This window comes from Ascaphus truei, chromosome 6, assembly GCF_040206685.1.
Source record: "Ascaphus truei isolate aAscTru1 chromosome 6, aAscTru1.hap1, whole genome shotgun sequence".
In the NCBI taxonomy this organism is placed as follows: domain Eukaryota; kingdom Metazoa; phylum Chordata; class Amphibia; order Anura; family Ascaphidae; genus Ascaphus; species Ascaphus truei.
In genome coordinates, this window is record NC_134488.1 from 45,006,938 (window position 1) to 45,018,542 (window position 11,605).

At 44.8% G+C, this 11,605-nt stretch overlaps 1 pseudogene; it reads left to right on the forward strand.

Annotated features, from left to right (window-relative positions):
- Window positions 1-3,236: 3,236 nt before the first annotated feature.
- LOC142496955 (nicotinamide N-methyltransferase pseudogene) lies at window positions 3,237-11,422 on the forward strand (annotated as a pseudogene).
- The last annotated feature ends 183 nt before the right edge of the window (window positions 11,423-11,605 follow it).

Below are 11,605 nucleotides of genomic sequence, written 5' to 3' on the forward strand. Positions count from 1 at the left end.
ATGGCCGTGTAAGTGCATTAGCAATTTTAGCAAACCCCCAGCATCATTGTTGTAACCACAGTAATTTTGTAATTGTATTGTTCTTTTATTGTTCTTGTATGCTTCTCTAATCCCACGCTCCCCCATTGCTTGTCTGTTTCCACACAGTGACAGTGACAGCACTTGGAGAAAGAACACAGAGAAGGATAAGCCCTAGGGCACTTTACAGGTCAGTGAAGAATTGCACAGAAATACTGTACTACCTGCTCAGGTGGCAGGGGATAGGGGGGGGGGTAGTGTAGTTGTTGATTTACAGTGGCGACACACTTTATTTTAACTCGGCTAGCTCCACGGATTTCAGAATATCCCGGTGATGTGCGGTTTTGTGTCGTTTTTGCCCGGAGTGTATTGCGTTATTTTCGCGGCTGTGATTTAAGCATTTTATTCCCGCTGTCTGCAAAACTGCAATGCCGTGTAAAAACTCATGGGGGCGTTTGCGAGCTGTTGTCTTTGAAGCCGAGAAGCCGTCCCCTGGCGAGATGTGTTTGCAGCAGAGAGAGATCCACTGCTCTCTCTGAGCAAACATCGGCACATTAAAAATTATTTCAAATACATTTTTATTCATAGTGTACATGTGCAGGGGGTCTCCGGAGCTGAACCGCATTGGTTTCAGGTCCGGGGACCCCCTGCTTCCTGAGATACAGGCCCCTTTATGAGGTTAGTTAACCCCTCCCGCTACCCCCCCCGCAAGCCCTAAAAAACCAACATTGGGGCTAATACACCCTTCAACCACCCCCGCTACCCACAATAAAAAAAATTCACACACAGCAGCCGCCCAAAAAATAAATAAATAAATCTAAATAAATAAATAAACACATGAATATAAATAAATATATATATATATATATATATATATATATATATATATATATATAACAACAACTCTATACCCCTAACATACAGTACACATACTGTATATGCACATCAATGATACTATAGGCATGAATGTATTTTTAATAATATTGTACAGTGAGCCACAAATCAAAGCTCAGGGGACCCCCTGCTCCTGCACAATATTATTAAAATACAGAAATGCTGCTTTATTACCATAGCTGATAGCCGCTAAGGCAATGAAGGGTTAAGGCAGAATAGCATGTTTATTGGGGACATTTGCCCCCCAATAAACATTGCAATAAACAACATACAGTACACCCCCTGTGTATTTAAAATACATAAACAACAATAAATACATTAAATACATATTTTTAACATACAGTAACTGTTCCCTTTTGGCTATAACCCCACCTCCTTGACTGTGATCTGTGTAAGGCCCCCTCCCCCTAATGTGTCTGTTAAATCTCCCTGCCTTGACTAATCTGTGTAAAGCCCCCTCCCCCTAATGTGTCTGTTAAATCTCCCTGCCTGTGTTCCTGTGAGTGCAGTTTATGTGAATGTGGGGAGGGGGAAGGGGATCCCAATATGCATACAGTATAATGCAGCGCCTCACTGCCAATGGCCCACCCCGTGAGGCCTAACCACCCTCACCCACTACCCACAAGGGAGGCCAAATACCCACCAAGGGCCAAATACCCCCTTCACCCACCCCCGCTACCCACAATAAAGTGGACACGGTGGGTTAACCCCTTCATTGCCTTAGCGGCTATCAGCTGTGGTAATGAAGCAGCATTTCTGTATTTTAATAATATTGTGCAGGAGCAGGGGGTCCCCTGAGCTTTGATTTGTGGCTCAGGGAACCCCCTTCTCACTGTACAATATTATTAAAAATACATTCATGCTGCTTCGTTACCATAGCCCATAGCCGCAAAGGTAATGAACGAGTGTTTATTGATATGGGTGTTTTATTCATACTGTAGATGTGCAGAGGGTCTCCGGAGCAGAACCGCTTTGGTTTTAGGTCCGGGGACCCCCTGCTTCCCGAGATACAGGCCCCTTTATGGGGTGCCGGTATCCTTCTGCTTTGTTTACATTCTGCGGTCACGTGATCGGGACCTTTAAATGCAGAGGGATACCAGCACCTCATAAAGGGGCCTGTAACTCTGGAAGTAGGGGGTCCCCGGACCTGAAACCAATGTGGTTCAGCTCCGGAGACCCCCTGCACATGTACACTATGAATAAAAATGTATTTTAAATAATTTTTAATGTGCCGATATTTGAGCAAAGAGAGCAGCGGATCTCTCTCTGCTGCAAACACATCTCACCCCCGCCGGCCTATAGTATCATTGATGTGCATATACAGTACTGTATGTGTATGTTAGGGGTTATAGGGGTTGTTGTTATACAGTATATAAAAACTGTATATACTGCATTACAATTCATGAATTTCTGCCATCTGGCGGACACGCGAAGCATTGCAGCCTATTAAATCCTGAAGCTTTATCAATTAACACATCAACCGCGCGTCAGCCTGGCATGACCCGTGGCTGGGAACGCAAAAGGAACGCGGCATGCTCCGTGTGAACAGCGTCGCATTCCAGGAACAAGCCAGGGAAAAACCGGTGATTTGTTAGAATAAAGTCTGCCGCAGCAGTATAGTAACCCCTCTGTAGCCTTTTTTGGTCAGCTAGTCACGGATCCCTATGACTAGTTGGCCCATGGGCTACTACGTGGCTGTACTGTAATGTATTTTAATTATTATTTTATCATCTATTCAGGTTGGTTTAGCTTATCTTGCCTATGAATATAATGCCCACTATATTGCCCATTATATACATATGAAAGACAGGCAAATGTCAGCCTGGACTATGTGATAAAATATGATAATTTAAAAAAATATATAGGATTTGAAGCAGGGGATCTCTAGAGCTGCAACCCATTAATTTCATCTCAGGGACCCTCAGCTTCCCAAGATACACACCTCAGTAGGTGCAGCTGGTATCTCTCCGCAGTTAAATTGTTCTTTTCACGGCTTCCTATTGGCCCACGGGACTGGGACATTGAACCTGAAGAGAAATGATGCTGCCCCCTATGGAGGTGTGTATAAAGGACAAGATTTGGCCTAAACTATCCAGGGAACAGATTTCGACTGTTCTGCCCCAAATCGACTGGCAGCCAAGGGTTCATATATGTACCGCGAACATTCGGAAAGCAAACTGTACAGTCACACTGCACCAGCCAGTCCTACATGCTCATCCCATTCACTTTAAGAGGCTCACAGCACATCTGTAAATAAGTCAAATAAATTGTGTCAAATAAAGGCAAAATGCTCTTGTGAATTTCTGTTCTTTCCCAATCTGCAGGAGAAGGAAGACAACGCAGAGAGGAGAATATGAGCAGCGTTCCTGGCTTGTGTAACTGCTTCATGCTACAGTATAAACAATCCATAGTGGATTGTTTACACAGGATAGAGAGGATAGGGAGGATAGTGACATTCCCAGTATTCCACATGACCCAGAGAATACCAGAGAAGGGGAACGCCCTCTCTGCAGCACATTAACTTGGGAGATAATTAACAACAGATTGCAGACACAGTGTGACCCCATCTGCAGCATATCACAGAGCCAAGATGTCCGGCTTCACTACAGCAAGCGAATATGAAAAGGAGTTTGATCCCCAGATGTATTTGAGCGAGTATTTTAATTTAGGATCGGGAAGTCTGGCAGATGATTATCTGAAGTTCGTACTGGGCCATATGCACAAGACTTTTTCTTCAGGTACGCCAACACTGACCCACGGGGGACTTTACTCTCGGGTTATCTCTTCTGTGCGTTACTGCAGGCTGCAACATCATATTTAATGCCTGAATCCAAGCTGAAAATGTAATATCTGAAAGTTTCTTCCTTTCATCCTCTACCAACCAGCAGCATATTTACCGTGTGACACTAACTTGTTAAAAAGGAGAATGTTGTTACTTATTAGGGAGGGTTAATTATCAAAGTCTCCAACATAATGCAGCAAATCAGAAATCTTATGTTTGTTTTTAATCACCTCTGTAGTATTAGATAATAGTGACTTTTTGTTTTTAATTCAACTCTTAATGACATTTACAATATGTGTTTTAATATACTGAGCATCCTTTGATTTCTATCGCAAGATCTTTGTAACACTTTCCTGTTTGTGATAATTTGTTGCTAATGCACTTTGAGCTGTAAACTGTAACAATAGATACAGTAATGTTACCTTTGTAATATCAGGATACATTGTAGCTGCCGAGTTACACTGACTGAAGGATTGATTGAAACTGGAAGGCGGCTATTTCATTAGGCAGACAAGCAGGATTTTGACAGATTTATAACAGGAGCACCACACTATTGCCAGCTTTAATACAAATGTATATACATTGTCACATGCTTTAAATATAGGGAGGGGAGAGGGAACCCTGGATTGCTACTTTAATCTATTGTGAAAACCTGGTGCAAAAACCAGTAGTGCTATTTTCTTCTGCATACTGGTGGTGCTGTCCTGCTTTGCACACTGCCCTATGGTGCAGATATATCAAGCAGCGCAAACTGCGTCACTGTATGAAGGTACCTTTGGGGAATAGATGTCAGAGCAATATTATATTGAGATGTCTCACCTATAACTGGCGCAGTTTTCCTCTCTGCATTAAATACATTCACCAGGTTCAGATGCAGTTGACCTTTGCTCCTTTGCTACTATTTGGGTTTGCTCCTAATATAGCTGCATAATCTGTGCCAAAGATCAGTCCTCAAGAACCTCCCAACAGGTCAGGTTTTAAGGATATCCCAGCATCAGTACAGGTGGCCCAATCGACGACCCCAATAAAGTCATCTCCCAATGACCATGCAGCTTTCAATGAGCTGGGAAGACCACAAGGGGCATTCTGTGTCCGATGGAGAAATGTAGTTATATCTTGGGATGTCCCCTGGAGGTTGGGCGACTGTGGATCGCCTATGAGAGATGCCATGGTTCATGTATTAAAAAAATATATATATATATATACCACCCAAGAAAACAAGCAGAGCCGACTGCTAATTTAAAGCTCACAGCATTATACTGTAGGTGCCTATTTATCAAACTCCCCTATTGCAAATAAAGAACACCAGATGTATACAAGGCAAATGCACCATTTTTATGGTATGGGTTAGGGGGGTGGGGGAGGGGGGTCTAACACCACTTGCTGCTTGCAAAATAACTTGGGGCTGTGGTCGAAGAGTGATCATATAACAGCAGGGGTGGCCGACTCCAGTCCATGAGGGCTTCCAACGAGTCAGGTTTGCAGGATATCCCTGCTTCAGCACAGGTCATATCATTATCAGTCATAATGACTGAGGCACTGATTCAGCCACTTGTGCTGAAGCAGGGATATCCTGATCTGTTGGTGGCCCTTGAGGACTGGAGTTGACCACCCCAGTATTACAGAGCACAATTATGTTTGAATTACATTCCAAGAGTATCACAGCCGTTTGTATTTATCAGTCTCCACCTGTAATAATGGAACAAAGCCGGTACAAACAACCCATGGTCCCATGGAACGTCATGGAAATCAGGAGGTAACCTAGAGTTCAAAAATCAGCAAATAAAAAAATAATAATAAGTATGGATTTAGGCCCATATTGATTAAGCAGTGCTATTTTGCAAGACAACTTCTAGCGCTAGAAGAAATCTTACCACCCATTTAGGTGAACAGTGATAGAAGATGTTGTGTGGACTAGTACGGTGCTGCGTAATAAACAAGGGCTTACAGCTGGCGATTGAAAAATTCCACACCTATAAGTATTTTTAATTCATAATTAAAGATAATCGGTTGTGATATATTTGAATAGAACAATGGGAGAGTTCTTCATACAGTAGGTAAATGACAGGCATGTGAGCCTCACAAGTTTCATCATCAGGTCATCCTGCAGAAGACATCGTGACCTCTTGACCATGCATATGGAATAGAAAGTAGTGAGGTCATGAAAGCCCATGCACTGTACATATAAAAGTAGCTCATGTTGATCCTTCTTACAATGGATAAATATATCATTGAGTGGAGCATGAACACAATATTGTGCATTTTCATTGTCTGAGGAGAACATCACACGGTACCTCTGAACCTAAGAGGATTCATTCATTCTCTAACCATTCATGTTTTTCACTGGGGGGGGGGGGTGGGATGTGACGGGAGACAACCTTATTGATATGGGACAGGTCCCTCCATTTACCAGCTTCTCCCACCTATGAATCCTTTAAGGAAATCATCGCCACAGGGTTCACTAACCGATAGCTCAAGGAGCTGAAGAAATGGCTGAATAAAGACCCTGGTCCGTTTGTCTGGTCTTCCACAGTGAAGCATGTTTGTGATCTTGAGGGAAACGGTGTGATGGGGGGGGGGTGCCCAGCGAGTAATAAAGGGGTCACCCCCATTAAGCACCCCTTCCACCTTAAGGAAAGTGAGGGGTTAACCAGAAATGTACCTATAATACATATGTTCTCCTGCTTCACAACCAAAAGGTATGTCCTTTGGTTATCATATTCCCACATTTAGAGGGATATCATGTATTTTTATTCCCCTGCCTCAGGGCAAACTGTGTTCTATTTGATAGACGTGTATATTGGTACAATTATTGGTGTTTGTACCTTTACAGTGTATGCACCAACTACATACACTGGGATCAGGTCGGGAGGGAAAGGGTTAATTGCATTTACATGTTTATGGCCCTTTGTTCCCTTTCCTGCCTTTTCAGTCTCCATTTTGCAGCATCTCCATAGGTCGCCATTGGAGCCCCATGTAATCCTATGGAGATTCCGGCGATTTGGGCCGATACCTGAGAAGACCTGAAGGTGGCGCCCGACAGGAGGAGCAGAGTTTCCCCATTGAAAGTGAATGGAGTAATGCATTTCAATGGGGATTCCTCGAGGGCGACCTCCGGCGACGAGATGGCAGCCAGCCAAACCGCAAACCTTGAAAGCAGATACAATGTCTTTGAAAGAGCTTGATCTCTCGATTGGCATGGGAACTAGGCTTCAGTCAAGTTCACCACCAATTAGAGTGTGCAACTTTTGTTCTAGGGCACCAAGAAATAAAATAATTTTTGCCCCTAGACCATAGGAACCCCCTCACTCGACCTCAACTGTGTCCGACATTTAATGGCGACGAGAAAGGGTCGCGCCGGCCATGAGGGTCCTGCCATTGACCGGAATGGCAGAGAAAGCCGTGTGGCGTTTAAAACACTAAGTGTGAAACAGTGTAAACTGAAAATCCATAACTCCGGTTCCATAGGGACCAGAGGGCTGGGACTTGGCCAGCATGTAGTCACTGCTCCAGCATGACTGCATGGCAATTTTCAGCACTCTCCCCTCAACAGAACGGAGTAGGGTTAAATGTAAAAAAGTGTGAGTTGCCCATTGACTCCAATGGTAGCGGAGGTCCCATTGAATCCTATGGCAGCGCCGGCCCATGCCTTTCATATGGCGGCACCGGCCCTATTGATTCCAATGGAGGTAAAAGCTGTGAGGTAAATGGCTAAGTTAAAAACTGTAAAAACCTGAAGTCCATAACTCTGGTTCTGTACGGACTAGAGAGCTGGGATTTGGCCAGCATATAGTCAATGCTCCAGCAAGACTGCATGGCAAATCCCGACCCTCTGTTACCTACAGAACGGAGGCAGGTTAATTGTGTACATTGGGTTTCTGCCATTGACTTCAATGGCAGAGAAATGCAATTTCTGTAAATGTGCATTTAAAGTGTATTTCTGTAACTCCGGTCGGTGGGTCTCAGCGAGCTCAAAATTGGCCACCGTGTAGAATCCTCTCTGGCATGAGGATCTGGCAATTTGTAGCCCGCTCGGCCCAGCTGAACGGATTATTTTAATAAATATATATATAATTGTAGAAATATACTGTATTTGGTTTCTGGCATAAAAGCCCGGGAAAGATACTGCCTCTGCAGTGTGTTAAGGTTCAGGGGGAGAGACACAATGTCTACAACCAGACCCCTGATCAAAGGCTCCCCCACCCTGATTGTATATGCTAGGGAGGGGAAAAGCAGGTCTTGAATTGTTCTGTAGGTGTTATAAATCACACTTGCAGACAAAGGTTTTCCTGTCCAGAGACCCAAAAGGCAGACTAGGAGACACCAATCTTTTGGGAGTGGGCCTAACAAAATGGGCCCCTGATTAGAATAATGCCCACCCTTGTGGGCAGGTATTACCTTGCTTCGCACGTGAGCTGGCAAGGGGTAATTGGGGGTACGTAATTGGTAACCAATACCTGGCACCCAATGTTAAAGGATAGGGCTTAAATCCTATATAACTGATTGTAAGCTCTATGCCCAATGTCTTCGTTTGTATCCTGTATTGCTGAATGAATTGCCAATCCAGATCCTAATTGCTTTATTGCCCAAACCCTAAGTAAGTGTATATATCTTGTGTGTTATTTGCATATTCTGTGTGTTCACCTTCTTCAAGGAATAAAATGTCTTTATTATATTACGGTCGCATTCAATTCAACCCAGTTATTTTGGTGTATATTATAACCCTGCACAAGCTCCCGTGAAAAACGGGTATGGAAGTAACCATATCACTTTTCTATAACCACTTCTATAACCACTTTAGATTAGTACAGTAGAGCAGTGGTGGCCAACTCCAGTCCTCAAGGGCCGAAAAAGGTCAGGTTTACAGGCTATCCCAGCTTCAGCACAGGTGGCCCAATCAGTAGCTCAGTCTTCGACACCTCAGAAATATTAAACACCTGTTTGTAGATTTTAAAGTCGGGGGACATGTCATCCTGGATTCAGGGGGTGGCCATCTTGGAATTCTGATATCATTTATTATTTTCAAGTGCATTGTGCTTCATTACCGATTGCTGTGCTTTCTGAGACAGCACTCGGCACAGACCTGTTCTCTTCCCCACTATTGCTGCATATAATACTTTATAAAGAAGGAGTGGGTGGATGAGGATATGTAAAAAAAATTCAATGCACTTCAGCCTTCCACTGTCAAAAATATATCAATCCAAGATGGCTGCCTTCTAACCCCAGAACGACTCCGGTTGCCAAGAAAAGAACCTCCAGTATTAACTAGTGAGGCTTTCTACCACCCTCTCTCCCATTTTTCCTCCCCCTCCAACCAACGCCCTGGTGCTCCTCCTCTCCCTTTTAGATTTTAGCCCCCATGTTTCCTTCTTACCTCTTGAAGCACAATTGGTTTAAGCAGTAAACCCCCCCACCCCCCACACCCTGTCAAAACCAAATTGAATTTTCTCATTATCTGAACCAAAGGTTCATGATAAGAAACTAAATCAATATGGCTGCCACCCCCCAAAAAGGAAGACTTTGCGACTTTGTACTAACTACTAAAGACACTGATATCCCTGAACACAGAGGATCAAAAATAGTGAAAAAAATTGTGCAAAATGAAAACCGTAACCTGTGCTTCTCATTTACCTGAATCATGGGGGTCCCCAGAACTGGAACATGGAGGGTAAGCTCTAGGGGACCCCATTATTTGGGTAACGGTGGGGGTGGGGGAGGATGAGCGGCACAGATTGCTTACTTAAATTTGCACTCTTTTTCTACGCCATGTTGTATTTCTAATAATAAGGAATGAATGATGTGTTGCAGTGGGAAGCTGAAGGAGAAGGAGGAGATGCTGAGAGGGAAGATCAAGCAGGTTTTGATGTGTGACATCAGTAAGAGTAACCCACTGGAGTCTGCTGTGGTACCTAAAGCTGACTGCCTCACTGCCACGGTGTGCCTGAAAGCTGCCTGCAAAAATGATGAGGCTTACGGACCCGCTCTGAGAAACCTCTCATCTATACTGAAACCTAATGGCTGCCTACTGCTCGCTGGAGGCCTGGGAGCCAGTTACTACCAGGTTGGCCCAAACACTGTGTTCTCTTTGTCTGTGAATGAGGAGTTCCTGAAGAAAGTGCTGACAGAGAGTGGCTACATCATCAAGAAGCTGGAGGTCTTCTGGAAGCCGGAAGGTGCCAACTTTGACACGTCAGATTATGAGGGCTTTTATTTCCTTCACGCTCAGAAAAGCTAGGTGTTGTGGAGTTGGGGTTCCAGTGATGTTTCTTTGGTTCAGTGCCATCCTTTTTATTTCAAAGGTGGCAAACTCCATTCTTCAAGGGCCACCAACACCAAGTTTCAAGGATATCCCTTCTTCAGCACAGGTGGTTCAGTCCTCGACTGCACCTTACAACTCAGCCTAATATCTCACGATACACCCCTCTGCCCCTACTTACATCTCAGCCTAATATCTTACTATCTGCCCCACCTTACAACTCAACCTAATATCTCACTATACCCTCCTCTGCCTCTGCTTATATCTCAGCCTAATATCTCACTAAACATTCCTCTGCTGCCCCTTCTTACATCTCACCCTAATATCTCACTATAGACTCCTTTGCTCCTTTTTATATCCCACCCTAATCTCTCACTATACCCTCCTCGGCCACTCCTTACATCTTATAATATCCCACTATACCCTCCTCTGCACCTCATTAAATCTCAGCCTTAATTTCTCACTATATACCTGCCTTACTCTTGTGTTCTGCTCAAAGATGTCTTCTTTCTACCCCTTTTGTGTCTAAAGCCTCTCACTGACTGCCCCACACCAGTGTAATGCCCTTTCCGACTAGCACTCTTTCTATCCACCTTCAAGACCCATCTTAAAACACACATTTTTAATGAAGCATATGTGTAGCTCCGTGGCTGATTATATACACCTCATACATCGACCTTGGCCCCTTGCAGACACACTAAGGCTAAGGCCCCGCTCCCTCCGTCAGCGCTCCCGCACTGCAGACAGGCGGGGCGCTGACATACACAGACCGCGATATGCGGTCTGTAGGGAGCGGGAGCCGGAGCGGGAGGTGGGCGGGAGTGGGAGGTTTGAGCGGGAGGAGGGGCGTGGCTTGAGCGGAGGGACCCGCTACTCTCCCCCCACTCCCTCCCTCCACGGGCTCGGGCTGGCACTCATACACACACGCAGACACACACACAGACACACACACAGACAGAGGCAGGCACTCACGCACTCAGACATACACACACACAGACACTCACGCTGCTTTCCCCCCACACTCCTCCCCACTCCCCGAAGCCTCTCCTCCCGAAGCCTCCCCTCCTCATTGGCTCACAGCCACACCACGTGACGCGTCAACGCTAGGGATCACCATTCTCTTGTATCCCGTAGCGGCTGACGCGTCACAGCGTGTAGTGTAGCTGTGCAGCCAGGGGGGACCAGGACTGGCTCGGGAGGATTCCCCTGCTAGTGGGGAACTCGCATGTGGCCGCCCGCGCCGCCGGGCGCACCGGGTCCCAGGCCTTACTAGAACACCCTCCTACTTTCTCTGTACGTTCTTCCTACTTATGACTTAGACTTTAAGCTCTTCGGAGCAGGGACTCCTTTTCCTAATGTTACTTTTATGTCTCAGGCGCTTTTTCCCATTATGTGTTATATTAGTATATCACTTGTATTACTGCTGTGTCACGCTATATACATAATGGCGCTATATAAATAAAGATATATACATACTATACATACACTTCTATACCCTGTGTTCAGTATGTTTGTACTGTTTGTGTTTTAATGAGATACTAAACCCTCGAACACAAGGCCCCAAGCAAAACCCATCACAGATTACCCTACAGAAACCACAAACAATTAAAAAAAAGGATCAATAATTCTTTTTATCTTTAGAGATTCTGTGGAAC